Here is a 14,846-nt window from a genome sequence, read left to right as displayed (position 1 = left end):
GAAACACTGTCCCTGGGTAGTAAGCTGCTCCTTGGAAGTAAGGCTAAGGCCACGTTCACACTATCAGTATTTTTCATCAGGTTTTGTAAGCTAAAATCAGGAGTGGAACAATCAGAGGGAAAGCTGTCACCACTTCTGTATTTTTCACCCACTCCTGGATTTGGCTTACAAATACTGATAGTGTGAAATAGACATAAGAGAGCTGTCTCAGGGTACTAGGGCTAAGGGAGCTGTCCCTGGTTAGAAGGGCTAAGAGAGCTGTCACTGGGTAGTAAGGCTAAGAGAGCTGTCCCTGGGTAGTAAGGCTAAGAGAGCTGTCCCTGGGTAGTAAGGCTAAGAGAGCTGTCACTAGGTAGTAAGGCTAAGAGAGCTGTCCCTGGGTAGAAGGCTAAGAGAGCTATCCCTGGGTAGTAAGGCTAAGAGAGCTATCCCTGGGTAGTAAGGTTAAGAGAGCTTTCCCTGGGTAGTAAGGCTAAGAGAGCTGTCCCTGGGTAGTAAGGCTAAGAGAGATGTCCCCGGGTAGTAAGGCTAAGAGACCTGTTCCTGGTTAGAAGGGCAAAAGAGAGCTGTCACTGGGTAGTAAGGCTAAGAGAGCTGTCCCTGGGTAGTAAGGCTAAGAGAGCTATCCCTGAGTAGTAAGGCTAAGAGAGCTGTCCCTGGGTAGTAAGGCTAAGAGAGCTATCAATGGGTAGTAAGGTTAAGAGAGCTGTCACTGGGTAGTAAGGCTAAGAGAGCTGTCCCTGGGTAGTAAGGCTAAGAGAGCTATCCCTGGGTAGTAAGGCTAAGAGATCTGTCACTAGGTAGTAAGGCTAAGAGAGCTGTCCTGGGCAGTAAGGCTAAGAGAGCTGTCCCTGGGTAGTAAGGCTAAGAGAGCTGTCCCAGGGTAGTAGGGCTAAGAGAGTTGTCCCTGGGTAGTAAGGCTAAGAGAGCTATCCCTGGGTAGTAAGGTTAAGAGAGCTGTCCCTGGGTAGTAAGGCTAAGAGAGCTGTCCCTGGGTAGTAAGGCTAAGAGACCTGTTCCTGGTTAGAAGGGCTAAGAGAGCTGTCACTGGATAGTAAGGCTAAGAGAGCTGTCCCTGGGTAGTAAGGCTAAGAGAGCTATCCCTGGGTAGTAAGGCTAAGAGAGCTATCCCTGGGTAGTAAGGCTAAGAGAGCTGTCCCTGGGTAGTAAGGCTAAGAGAGCTGTCACTGGGTAGAAGGGCAAAGAGAGCTATCCCTGGGTAGTAAGGCTAAGTGAGCTGTCCCTGGGTAGTAAGGCTAAGAGAGCTGTCACTGGGTAGAAGGGCTAAGAGAGCTTTGCCAAACCTCAGATTCCAAGCTGGACTGTTCCTTATTTTAAGTACTGGATGCAGAATGACATAACTCCGCTGAAAATGCTGGGAGCCAGAGGCAACTATCTGGAGACATGATTTTTGCATAACAAGGGTGTGCCTTTCACATGGTATACGTATCTGTTTATCTAGCAATTTTTAATAATATTTTGAAAAGATTTGATTTTGTGCAGTTTCATATATTAAGTAGTGATGGGTCGTTCATGAACGTTCCGAGAGAAAGAGTAGGCTCCCTGCTGTGAATGATGGGAGCCAGCACCCCAGTGAGAGCCACTGAATTCTCTTAATGGCTCTCACTGGGCATATAATTCCCAAGTTCGGCAGACGTAACCCTGCCCATTCATCAATTTCATTGGGTGGCTGCACATGGGCGTGGTTTCAACCATTGGTGGGTGGGGTATCAACCATACTGAAGTCACCTTAAATATGTGTTCACCTATGATGAACACATATTTAAAAGGGATCCAAAAGAGTTGACTCTTTATGGTGAGCAGAACCATGACAGCCAGACTGCCCATCACTAGAAAAAATAATATTTAGTTAACAATATCTTAAGAAAGTACACAAGTACTTTCAGTCTATCTTTATTAAGCTAACTAAAATATAACACAACCACTCAGCTTGTGATCTCCCCCTCCACCTCCCTGTAACAGAGAAGGAGAACGATCATCACCAGCAATCAGCCCCTGCAATGAAGCAGAACTGAGAGCTCACTTCACGCTCAGGAGAGATCACTACAGCTCCTCCTCCTCGTGGTTGGGAAGTTTGGACACTTTAGAGCACATTTCTCAAGTTACACACTATAGAAATGATCCCTGAAAGTATAGTCTTAACCTCTTCCTGGCCGTGATGCCCCTCCGGGGAATAGGACCCTGCGTGTAACATTATGGAGATTCATTAACACAACATCACACAAACTAAGGCTGTAAATAAACGCTGACACATTGTGGGTGATCAGAGACGTGACTACAGTGTGCAAAATTAGGGAGACATCACACCTGACACAGTGACCCTATAGAAGCTTCCATACTTGTATAACGGCCCCATAATCCTCCAGATCACAGATGTCTCTGGATCTAATCTGCATATGTCACTGCAACCAGCCAATGAGAAACACCCGGAACCTGTAGATCCTTCTAAACATCCTACACAATGGAATATCAGGTTTTGCAGCACGGGTGAATAAACAGACAGGAGAGCTGTACCTGTGTAGTAGAGCTAGAAACACTGTCCCTGGGTAGTAAGCTGCTCCTTGGAAGTAAGGCTAAGGCCACGTTCACACTATCAGTATTTTTCATCAGGTTTTGTAAGCTAAAATCAGGAGTGGAACAATCAGAGGGAAAGCTGTCACCACTTCTGTATTTTTCACCCACTCCTGGATTTGGCTTACAAATACTGATAGTGTGAAATAGACATAAGAGAGCTGTCTCAGGGTACTAGGGCTAAGGGAGCTGTCCCTGGTTAGAAGGGCTAAGAGAGCTGTCACTGGGTAGTAAGGCTAAGAGAGCTGTCCCTGGGTAGTAAGGCTAAGAGAGCTGTCCCTGGGTAGTAAGGCTAAGAGAGCTGTCACTAGGTAGTAAGGCTAAGAGAGCTGTCCCTGGGTAGAAGGCTAAGAGAGCTATCCCTGGGTAGTAAGGCTAAGAGAGCTATCCCTGGGTAGTAAGGTTAAGAGAGCTTTCCCTGGGTAGTAAGGCTAAGAGAGCTGTCCCTGGGTAGTAAGGCTAAGAGAGATGTCCCCGGGTAGTAAGGCTAAGAGACCTGTTCCTGGTTAGAAGGGCAAAAGAGAGCTGTCACTGGGTAGTAAGGCTAAGAGAGCTGTCCCTGGGTAGTAAGGCTAAGAGAGCTATCCCTGAGTAGTAAGGCTAAGAGAGCTGTCCCTGGGTAGTAAGGCTAAGAGAGCTATCAATGGGTAGTAAGGTTAAGAGAGCTGTCACTGGGTAGTAAGGCTAAGAGAGCTGTCCCTGGGTAGTAAGGCTAAGAGAGCTATCCCTGGGTAGTAAGGCTAAGAGATCTGTCACTAGGTAGTAAGGCTAAGAGAGCTGTCCTGGGCAGTAAGGCTAAGAGAGCTGTCCCTGGGTAGTAAGGCTAAGAGAGCTGTCCCAGGGTAGTAGGGCTAAGAGAGTTGTCCCTGGGTAGTAAGGCTAAGAGAGCTATCCCTGGGTAGTAAGGTTAAGAGAGCTGTCCCTGGGTAGTAAGGCTAAGAGAGCTGTCCCTGGGTAGTAAGGCTAAGAGACCTGTTCCTGGTTAGAAGGGCTAAGAGAGCTGTCACTGGATAGTAAGGCTAAGAGAGCTGTCCCTGGGTAGTAAGGCTAAGAGAGCTATCCCTGGGTAGTAAGGCTAAGAGAGCTGTCCCTGGGTAGTAAGGCTAAGAGAGCTGTCACTGGGTAGAAGGGCAAAGAGAGCTATCCCTGGGTAGTAAGGCTAAGTGAGCTGTCCCTGGGTAGTAAGGCTAAGAGAGCTGTCACTGGGTAGAAGGGCTAAGAGAGCTTTGCCAAACCTCAGATTCCAAGCTGGACTGTTCCTTATTTTAAGTACTGGATGCAGAATGACATAACTCCGCTGAAAATGCTGGGAGCCAGAGGCAACTATCTGGAGACATGATTTTTGCATAACAAGGGTGTGCCTTTCACATGGTATACGTATCTGTTTATCTAGCAATTTTTAATAATATTTTGAAAAGATTTGATTTTGTGCAGTTTCATATATTAAGTAGTGATGGGTCGTTCATGAACGTTCCGAGAGAAAGAGTAGGCTCCCTGCTGTGAATGATGGGAGCCAGCACCCCAGTGAGAGCCACTGAATTCTCTTAATGGCTCTCACTGGGCATATAATTCCCAAGTTCGGCAGACGTAACCCTGCCCATTCATCAATTTCATTGGGTGGCTGCACATGGGCGTGGTTTCAACCATTGGTGGGTGGGGTATCAACCATACTGAAGTCACCTTAAATATGTGTTCACCTATGATGAACACATATTTAAAAGGGATCCAAAAGAGTTGACTCTTTATGGTGAGCAGAACCATGACAGCCAGACTGCCCATCACTAGAAAAAATAATATTTAGTTAACAATATCTTAAGAAAGTACACAAGTACTTTCAGTCTATCTTTATTAAGCTAACTAAAATATAACACAACCACTCAGCTTGTGATCTCCCCCTCCACCTCCCTGTAACAGAGAAGGAGAACGATCATCACCAGCAATCAGCCCCTGCAATGAAGCAGAACTGAGAGCTCACTTCACGCTCAGGAGAGATCACTACAGCTCCTCCTCGTGGTTGGGAAGTTTGGACACTTTAGAGCACATTTCTCAAGTTACACACTATAGAAATGATCCCTGAAAGTATAGTCTTAACCTCTTCCTGGCCGTGATGCCCCTCCGGGGAATAGGACCCTGCGTGTAACATTATGGAGATTCACTAACACAACATCACACAAACTAAGGCTGTAAATAAACGCTGACACATTGTGGGTGATCAGAGACGTGACTACAGTGTGCAAAATTAGGGAGACATCACACCTGACACAGTGACCCTATAGAAGCTTCCATACTTGTATAACGGCCCCATAATCCTCCAGATCACAGATGTCTCTGGATCTAATCTGCATATGTCACTGCAACCAGCCAATGAGAAACACCCGGAACCTGTAGATCCTTCTAAACATCCTACACAATGGAATATCAGGTTTTGCAGCACGGGTGAATAAACAGACAGGAGAGCTGTACCTGTGTAGTAGAGCTAGAAACACTGTCCCTGGGTAGTAAGCTGCTCCTTGGAAGTAAGGCTAAGGCCACGTTCACACTATCAGTATTTTTCATCAGGTTTTGTAAGCTAAAATCAGGAGTGGAACAATCAGAGGGAAAGCTGTCACCACTTCTGTATTTTTCACCCACTCCTGGATTTGGCTTACAAATACTGATAGTGTGAAATAGACATAAGAGAGCTGTCTCAGGGTACTAGGGCTAAGGGAGCTGTCCCTGGTTAGAAGGGCTAAGAGAGCTGTCACTGGGTAGTAAGGCTAAGAGAGCTGTCCCTGGGTAGTAAGGCTAAGAGAGCTGTCCCTGGGTAGTAAGGCTGAGAGCTGTCACTAGGTAGTAAGGCTAAGAGAGCTGTCCCTGGGTAGAAGGCTAAGAGAGCTATCCCTGGGTAGTAAGGCTAAGAGAGCTATCCCTGGGTAGTGAGGTTAAGAGAGCTTTCCCTGGGTAGTAAGGCTAAGAGAGCTGTCCCTGGGTAGTAAGGCTAAGAGAGATGTCCCCGGGTAGTAAGGCTAAGAGACCTGTTCCTGGTTAGAAGGGCTAAGAGAGCTGTCACTGGGTAGTAAGGCTAAGAGAGCTGTCCCTGGGTAGTAAGGCTAAGAGAGCTATCCCTGAGTAGTAAGGCTAAGAGAGCTGTCACTAGGTAGTAAGGCTAAGAGAGCTGTCCCTGGGTAGTAAGGCTAAGAGAGCTATCAATGGGTAGTAAGGTTAAGAGAGCTGTCACTGGGTAGTAAGGCTAAGAGAGCTGTCCCTGGGTAGTAAGGCTAAGAGAGCTATCCCTGGGTAGTAAGGCTAAGAGATCTGTCACTAGGTAGTAAGGCTAAGAGAGCTGTCCCGGGCAGTAAGGCTAAGAGAGCTGTCCCTGGGTAGTAAGGCTAAGAGAGCTGTCCCAGGGTAGTAGGGCTAAGAGAGTTGTCCCTGGGTAGTAAGGCTAAGAGAGCTGTCCCTGGGTAGTAAGGCTAAGAGAGCTGTCACTGGGTAGAAGGGCAAAGAGAGCTATCCCTGGGTAGTAAGGTTAAGAGAGCTGTCCCTGGGTAGTAAGGCTAAGAGAGCTGTCCCTGGGTAGTAAGGCTAAGAGACCTGTTCCTGGTTAGAAGGGCTAAGAGAGCTGTCACTGGATAGTAAGGCTAAGAGAGCTGTCCCTGGGTAGTAAGGCTAAGAGAGCTATCCCTGGGTAGTAAGGCTAAGAGAGCTATCCCTGGGTAGTAAGGCTAAGAGAGCTGTCCCTGGGTAGTAAGGCTAAGAGAGCTGTCACTGGGTAGAAGGGCAAAGAGAGCTATCCCTGGGTAGTAAGGCTAAGTGAGCTGTCCCTGGGTAGTAAGGCTAAGAGAGCTGTCACTGGGTAGAAGGGCTAAGAGAGCTTTGCCAAACCTCAGATTCCAAGCTGGACTGTTCCTTATTTTAAGTACTGGATGCAGAATGACATAACTCCGCTGAAAATGCTGGGAGCCAGAGGCAACTATCTGGAGACATGATTTTTGCATAACAAGGGTGTGCCTTTCACATGGTATACGTATCTGTTTATCTAGCAATTTTTAATAATATTTTGAAAAGATTTGATTTTGTGCAGTTTCATATATTAAGTAGTGATGGGTCGTTCATGAACGTTCCGAGAGAAAGAGTAGGCTCCCTGCTGTGAATGATGGGAGCCAGCACCCCAGTGAGAGCCACTGAATTCTCTTAATGGCTCTCACTGGGCATATAATTCCCAAGTTCGGCAGACGTAACCCTGCCCATTCATCAATTTCATTGGGTGGCTGCACATGGGCGTGGTTTCAACCATTGGTGGGTGGGGTATCAACCATACTGAAGTCACCTTAAATATGTGTTCACCTATGATGAACACATATTTAAAAGGGATCCAAAAGAGTTGACTCTTTATGGTGAGCAGAACCATGACAGCCAGACTGCCCATCACTAGAAAAAATAATATTTAGTTAACAATATCTTAAGAAAGTACACAAGTACTTTCAGTCTATCTTTATTAAGCTAACTAAAATATAACACAACCACTCAGCTTGTGATCTCCCCCTCCACCTCCCTGTAACAGAGAAGGAGAACGATCATCACCAGCAATCAGCCCCTGCAATGAAGCAGAACTGAGAGCTCACTTCACGCTCAGGAGAGATCACTACAGCTCCTCCTCATGGTTGGGAAGTTTGGACACTTTAGAGCACATTTCTCAAGTTACACACTATAGAAATGATCCCTGAAAGTATAGTCTTAACCTCTTCCTGGCCGTGATGCCCCTCCGGGGAATAGGACCCTGCGTGTAACATTATGGAGATTCACTAACACAACATCACACAAACTAAGGCTGTAAATAAACGCTGACACATTGTGGGTGATCAGAGACGTGACTACAGTGTGCAAAATTAGGGAGACATCACACCTGACACAGTGACCCTATAGAAGCTTCCATACTTGTATAACGGCCCCATAATCCTCCAGATCACAGATGTCTCTGGATCTAATCTGCATATGTCACTGCAACCAGCCAATGAGAAACACCCGGAACCTGTAGATCCTTCTAAACATCCTACACAATGGAATATCAGGTTTTGCAGCACGGGTGAATAAACAGACAGGAGAGCTGTACCTGTGTAGTAGAGCTAGAAACACTGTCCCTGGGTAGTAAGCTGCTCCTTGGAAGTAAGGCTAAGGCCACGTTCACACTATCAGTATTTTTCATCAGGTTTTGTAAGCTAAAATCAGGAGTGGAACAATCAGAGGGAAAGCTGTCACCACTTCTGTATTTTTCACCCACTCCTGGATTTGGCTTACAAATACTGATAGTGTGAAATAGACATAAGAGAGCTGTCTCAGGGTACTAGGGCTAAGGGAGCTGTCCCTGGTTAGAAGGGCTAAGAGAGCTGTCACTGGGTAGTAAGGCTAAGAGAGCTGTCCCTGGGTAGTAAGGCTAAGAGAGCTGTCCCTGGGTAGTAAGGCTAAGAGAGCTGTCCCTGGGTAGTAAGGCTAAGAGAGCTGTCACTAGGTAGTAAGGCTAAGAGAGCTGTCCCTGGGTAGAAGGCTAAGAGAGCTATCCCTGGGTAGTAAGGCTAAGAGAGCTATCCCTGGGTAGTAAGGTTAAGAGAGCTTTCCCTGGGTAGTAAGGCTAAGAGAGCTGTCCCTGGGTAGTAAGGCTAAGAGAGATGTCCCCGGGTAGTAAGGCTAAGAGACCTGTTCCTGGTTAGAAGGGCTAAGAGAGCTGTCACTGGGTAGTAAGGCTAAGAGAGCTGTCCCTGGGTAGTAAGGCTAAGAGAGCTATCCCTGAGTAGTAAGGCTAAGAGAGCTGTCACTAGGTAGTAAGGCTAAGAGAGCTGTCCCTGGGTAGTAAGGCTAAGAGAGCTATCAATGGGTAGTAAGGTTAAGAGAGCTGTCACTGGGTAGTAAGGCTAAGAGAGCTGTCCCTGGGTAGTAAGGCTAAGAGAGCTATCCCTGGGTAGTAAGGCTAAGAGATCTGTCACTAGGTAGTAAGGCTAAGAGAGCTGTCCTGGGCAGTAAGGCTAAGAGAGCTGTCCCTGGGTAGTAAGGCTAAGAGAGCTGTCCCAGTGTAGTAGGGCTAAGAGAGTTGTCCCTGGGTAGTAAGGCTAAGAGAGCTGTCCCTGGGTAGTAAGGCTAAGAGAGCTGTCACTGGGTAGAAGGGCAAAGAGAGCTATCCCTGGGTAGTAAGGTTAAGAGAGCTGTCCCTGGGTAGTAAGGCTAAGAGAGCTGTCCCTGGGTAGTAAGGCTAAGAGACCTGTTCCTGGTTAGAAGGGCTAAGAGAGCTGTCACTGGATAGTAAGGCTAAGAGAGCTGTCCCTGGGTAGTAAGGCTAAGAGAGCTATCCCTGGGTAGTAAGGCTAAGAGAGCTATCCCTGGGTAGTAAGGCTAAGAGAGCTGTCCCTGGGTAGTAAGGCTAAGAGAGCTGTCACTGGGTAGAAGGGCAAAGAGAGCTATCCCTGGGTAGTAAGGCTAAGTGAGCTGTCCCTGGGTAGTAAGGCTAAGAGAGCTGTCACTGGGTAGAAGGGCTAAGAGAGCTTTGCCAAACCTCAGATTCCAAGCTGGACTGTTCCTTATTTTAAGTACTGGATGCAGAATGACATAACTCCGCTGAAAATGCTGGGAGCCAGAGGCAACTATCTGGAGACATGATTTTTGCATAACAAGGGTGTGCCTTTCACATGGTATACGTATCTGTTTATCTAGCAATTTTTAATAATATTTTGAAAAGATTTGATTTTGTGCAGTTTCATATATTAAGTAGTGATGGGTCGTTCATGAACGTTCCGAGAGAAAGAGTAGGCTCCCTGCTGTGAATGATGGGAGCCAGCACCCCAGTGAGAGCCACTGAATTCTCTTAATGGCTCTCACTGGGCATATAATTCCCAAGTTCGGCAGACGTAACCCTGCCCATTCATCAATTTCATTGGGTGGCTGCACATGGGCGTGGTTTCAACCATTGGTGGGTGGGGTATCAACCATACTGAAGTCACCTTAAATATGTGTTCACCTATGATGAACACATATTTAAAAGGGATCCAAAAGAGTTGACTCTTTATGGTGAGCAGAACCATGACAGCCAGACTGCCCATCACTAGAAAAAATAATATTTAGTTAACAATATCTTAAGAAAGTACACAACTACTTTCAGTCTATCTTTATTAAGCTAACTAAAATATAACACAACCACTCAGCTTGTGATCTCCCCCTCCACCTCCCTGTAACAGAGAAGGAGAACGATCATCACCAGCAATCAGCCCCTGCAATGAAGCAGAACTGAGAGCTCACTTCACGCTCAGGAGAGATCACTACAGCTCCTCCTCGTGGTTGGGAAGTTTGGACACTTTAGAACACATTTCTCAAGTTACACACTATAGAAATGATCCCTGAAAGTATAGTCTTAACCTCTTCCTGGCCGTGATGCCCCTCCGGGGAATAGGACCCTGCGTGTAACAATATGGAGATTCATTAACACAACATCACACAAACTAAGGCTGTAAATAAACGCTGACACATTGTGGGTGATCAGAGACGTGACTACAGTGTGCAAAATTAGGGAGACATCACACCTCACACAGTGACCCTATAGAAGCTTCCATACTTGTATAACGGCCCCATAATCCTCCAGATCACAGATGTCTCTGGATCTAATCTGCATATGTCACTGCAACCAGCCAATGAGAAACACCCGGAACCTGTAGATCCTTCTAAACATCCTACACAATGGAATATCAGGTTTTGCAGCACGGGTGAATAAACAGACAGGAGAGCTGTACCTGTGTAGTAGAGCTAGAAACACTGTCCCTGGGTAGTAAGCTGCTCCTTGGAAGTAAGGCTAAGGCCACGTTCACACTATCAGTATTTTTCATCAGGTTTTGTAAGCTAAAATCAGGAGTGGAACAATCAGAGGGAAAGCTGTCACCACTTCTGTATTTTTCACCCACTTCTGGATTTGGCTTACAAATACTGATAGTGTGAAATAGACATAAGAGAGCTGTCTCAGGGTACTAGGGCTAAGGGAGCTGTCCCTGGTTAGAAGGGCTAAGAGAGCTGTCACTGGGTAGTAAGGCTAAGAGAGCTGTCCCTGGGTAGTAAGGCTAAGAGAGCTGTCCCTGGGTAGTAAGGCTAAGAGAGCTGTCACTAGGTAGTAAGGCTAAGAGAGCTGTCCCTGGGTAGAAGGCTAAGAGAGCTATCCCTGGGTAGTAAGGCTAAGAGAGCTATCCCTGGGTAGTAAGGTTAAGAGAGCTTTCCCTGGGTAGTAAGGCTAAGAGAGCTGTCCCTGGGTAGTAAGGCTAAGAGAGATGTCCCCGGGTAGTAAGGCTAAGAGACCTGTTCCTGGTTAGAAGGGCAAAAGAGAGCTGTCACTGGGTAGTAAGGCTAAGAGAGCTGTCCCTGGGTAGTAAGGCTAAGAGAGCTATCCCTGAGTAGTAAGGCTAAGAGAGCTGTCACTAGGTAGTAAGGCTAAGAGAGCTGTCCCTGGGTAGTAAGGCTAAGAGAGCTATCAATGGGTAGTAAGGTTAAGAGAGCTGTCACTGGGTAGTAAGGCTAAGAGAGCTGTCCCTGGGTAGTAAGGCTAAGAGAGCTATCCCTGGGTAGTAAGGCTAAGAGATCTGTCACTAGGTAGTAAGGCTAAGAGAGCTGTCCTGGGCAGTAAGGCTAAGAGAGCTGTCCCTGGGTAGTAAGGCTAAGAGAGCTGTCCCAGGGTAGTAGGGCTAAGAGAGTTGTCCCTGGGTAGTAAGGCTAAGAGAGCTATCCCTGGGTAGTAAGGTTAAGAGAGCTGTCCCTGGGTAGTAAGGCTAAGAGAGCTGTCCCTGGGTAGTAAGGCTAAGAGACCTGTTCCTGGTTAGAAGGGCTAAGAGAGCTGTCACTGGATAGTAAGGCTAAGAGAGCTGTCCCTGGGTAGTAAGGCTAAGAGAGCTATCCCTGGGTAGTAAGGCTAAGAGAGCTATCCCTGGGTAGTAAGGCTAAGAGAGCTGTCCCTGGGTAGTAAGGCTAAGAGAGCTGTCACTGGGTAGAAGGGCAAAGAGAGCTATCCCTGGGTAGTAAGGCTAAGTGAGCTGTCCCTGGGTAGTAAGGCTAAGAGAGCTGTCACTGGGTAGAAGGGCTAAGAGAGCTTTGCCAAACCTCAGATTCCAAGCTGGACTGTTCCTTATTTTAAGTACTGGATGCAGAATGACATAACTCCGCTGAAAATGCTGGGAGCCAGAGGCAACTATCTGGAGACATGATTTTTGCATAACAAGGGTGTGCCTTTCACATGGTATACGTATCTGTTTATCTAGCAATTTTTAATAATATTTTGAAAAGATTTGATTTTGTGCAGTTTCATATATTAAGTAGTGATGGGTCGTTCATGAACGTTCCGAGAGAAAGAGTAGGCTCCCTGCTGTGAATGATGGGAGCCAGCACCCCAGTGAGAGCCACTGAATTCTCTTAATGGCTCTCACTGGGCATATAATTCCCAAGTTCGGCAGACGTAACCCTGCCCATTCATCAATTTCATTGGGTGGCTGCACATGGGCGTGGTTTCAACCATTGGTGGGTGGGGTATCAACCATACTGAAGTCACCTTAAATATGTGTTCACCTATGATGAACACATATTTAAAAGGGATCCAAAAGAGTTGACTCTTTATGGTGAGCAGAACCATGACAGCCAGACTGCCCATCACTAGAAAAAATAATATTTAGTTAACAATATCTTAAGAAAGTACACAACTACTTTCAGTCTATCTTTATTAAGCTAACTAAAATATAACACAACCACTCAGCTTGTGATCTCCCCCTCCACCTCCCTGTAACAGAGAAGGAGAACGATCATCACCAGCAATCAGCCCCTGCAATGAAGCAGAACTGAGAGCTCACTTCACGCTCAGGAGAGATCACTACAGCTCCTCCTCGTGGTTGGGAAGTTTGGACACTTTAGAGCACATTTCTCAAGTTACACACTATAGAAATGATCCCTGAAAGTATAGTCTTAACCTCTTCCTGGCCGTGATGCCCCTCCGGGGAATAGGACCCTGCGTGTAACAATATGGAGATTCATTAACACAACATCACACAAACTAAGGCTGTAAATAAACGCTGACACATTGTGGGTGATCAGAGACGTGACTACAGTGTGCAAAATTAGGGAGACATCACACCTGACACAGTGACCCTATAGAAGCTTCCATACTTGTATAACAGCCCCATAATCCTCCAGATCACAGATGTCTCTGGATCTAATCTGCATATGTCACTGCAACCAGCCAATGAGAAACACCCGGAACCTGTAGATCCTTCTAAACATCCTACACAATGGAATATCAGGTTTTGCAGCACGGGTGAATAAACAGACAGGAGAGCTGTACCTGTGTAGTAGAGCTAGAAACACTGTCCCTGGGTAGTAAGCTGCTCCTTGGAAGTAAGGCTAAGGCCACGTTCACACTATCAGTATTTTTCATCAGGTTTTGTAAGCTAAAATCAGGAGTGGAACAATCAGAGGGAAAGCTGTCACCACTTCTGTATTTTTCACCCACTTCTGGATTTGGCTTACAAATACTGATAGTGTGAAATAGACATAAGAGAGCTGTCTCAGGGTACTAGGGCTAAGGGAGCTGTCCCTGGTTAGAAGGGCTAAGAGAGCTGTCACTGGGTAGTAAGGCTAAGAGAGCTGTCCCTGGGTAGTAAGGCTAAGAGAGCTGTCCCTGGGTAGTAAGGCTAAGAGAGCTGTCACTAGGTAGTAAGGCTAAGAGAGCTGTCCCTGGGTAGAAGGCTAAGAGAGCTATCCCTGGGTAGTAAGGCTAAGAGAGCTATCCCTGGGTAGTAAGGTTAAGAGAGCTTTCCCTGGGTAGTAAGGCTAAGAGAGCTGTCCCTGGGTAGTAAGGCTAAGAGAGATGTCCCCGGGTAGTAAGGCTAAGAGACCTGTTCCTGGTTAGAAGGGCAAAAGAGAGCTGTCACTGGGTAGTAAGGCTAAGAGAGCTGTCCCTGGGTAGTAAGGCTAAGAGAGCTATCCCTGAGTAGTAAGGCTAAGAGAGCTGTCACTAGGTAGTAAGGCTAAGAGAGCTGTCCCTGGGTAGTAAGGCTAAGAGAGCTATCAATGGGTAGTAAGGTTAAGAGAGCTGTCACTGGGTAGTAAGGCTAAGAGAGCTGTCCCTGGGTAGTAAGGCTAAGAGAGCTATCCCTGGGTAGTAAGGCTAAGAGATCTGTCACTAGGTAGTAAGGCTAAGAGAGCTGTCCTGGGCAGTAAGGCTAAGAGAGCTGTCCCTGGGTAGTAAGGCTAAGAGAGCTGTCCCAGGGTAGTAGGGCTAAGAGAGTTGTCCCTGGGTAGTAAGGCTAAGAGAGCTATCCCTGGGTAGTAAGGTTAAGAGAGCTGTCCCTGGGTAGTAAGGCTAAGAGAGCTGTCCCTGGGTAGTAAGGCTAAGAGACCTGTTCCTGGTTAGAAGGGCTAAGAGAGCTGTCACTGGATAGTAAGGCTAAGAGAGCTGTCCCTGGGTAGTAAGGCTAAGAGAGCTATCCCTGGGTAGTAAGGCTAAGAGAGCTATCCCTGGGTAGTAAGGCTAAGAGAGCTGTCCCTGGGTAGTAAGGCTAAGAGAGCTGTCACTGGGTAGAAGGGCAAAGAGAGCTATCCCTGGGTAGTAAGGCTAAGTGAGCTGTCCCTGGGTAGTAAGGCTAAGAGAGCTGTCACTGGGTAGAAGGGCTAAGAGAGCTTTGCCAAACCTCAGATTCCAAGCTGGACTGTTCCTTATTTTAAGTACTGGATTCAGAATGACATAACTCCGCTGAAAATGCTGGGAGCCAGAGGCAACTATCTGGAGACATGATTTTTGCATAACAAGGGTGTGCCTTTCACATGGTATACGTATCTGTTTATCTAGCAATTTTTAATAATATTTTGAAAAGATTTGATTTTGTGCAGTTTCATATATTAAGTAGTGATGGGTCGTTCATGAACGTTCCGAGAGAAAGAGTAGGCTCCCTGCTGTGAATGATGGGAGCCAGCACCCCAGTGAGAGCCACTGAATTCTCTTAATGGCTCTCACTGGGCATATAATTCCCAAGTTCGGCAGACGTAACCCTGCCCATTCATCAATTTCATTGGGTGGCTGCACATGGGCGTGGTTTCAACCATTGGTGGGTGGGGTATCAACCATACTGAAGTCACCTTAAATATGTGTTCACCTATGATGAACACATATTTAAAAGGGATGCAAAGGAGTTGACTCTTTATGGTGAGCAGAACCATGACAGCCAGACTGCCCATCACTAGAAAAAATAATATTTAGTTAACAATATCTT

General features: G+C 46.7%; 1 protein-coding gene and 5 non-coding genes across 6 annotated transcripts in view; all 6 read right to left on the bottom strand.

The window, feature by feature from the left end:
• TEX14 (testis expressed 14, intercellular bridge forming factor) overlaps nt 1-14,846 on the bottom strand; it is a 416,166-nt gene that overhangs the window by 282,576 nt on the left and 118,744 nt on the right. The gene's annotated exons all lie outside the window — the stretch shown is intronic.
• On the bottom strand, nt 1,942-2,161 carry LOC143763256 (small nucleolar RNA U3). Its single transcript, XR_013212337.1, has one exon. It is a non-coding gene; the product is annotated as a small nucleolar RNA U3 (small nucleolar RNA).
• Nucleotides 4,465-4,681, bottom strand: LOC143763235 (small nucleolar RNA U3). Its single transcript, XR_013212318.1, has one exon. It is a non-coding gene; the product is annotated as a small nucleolar RNA U3 (small nucleolar RNA).
• Nucleotides 7,094-7,310, bottom strand: LOC143763253 (small nucleolar RNA U3). Its single transcript, XR_013212334.1, has one exon. It is a non-coding gene; the product is annotated as a small nucleolar RNA U3 (small nucleolar RNA).
• LOC143763248 (small nucleolar RNA U3) lies at nt 9,753-9,969 on the bottom strand. The gene has a single exon (XR_013212330.1). It is a non-coding gene; the product is annotated as a small nucleolar RNA U3 (small nucleolar RNA).
• On the bottom strand, nt 12,329-12,545 carry LOC143763234 (small nucleolar RNA U3). The gene has a single exon (XR_013212317.1). It is a non-coding gene; the product is annotated as a small nucleolar RNA U3 (small nucleolar RNA).

This window comes from Ranitomeya variabilis, chromosome 3 (assembly GCF_051348905.1).
Source record: "Ranitomeya variabilis isolate aRanVar5 chromosome 3, aRanVar5.hap1, whole genome shotgun sequence".
Taxonomy (NCBI): Eukaryota; Metazoa; Chordata; class Amphibia; order Anura; family Dendrobatidae; genus Ranitomeya; species Ranitomeya variabilis.
This window is presented reverse-complemented; position numbering and strand designations above follow the sequence as displayed.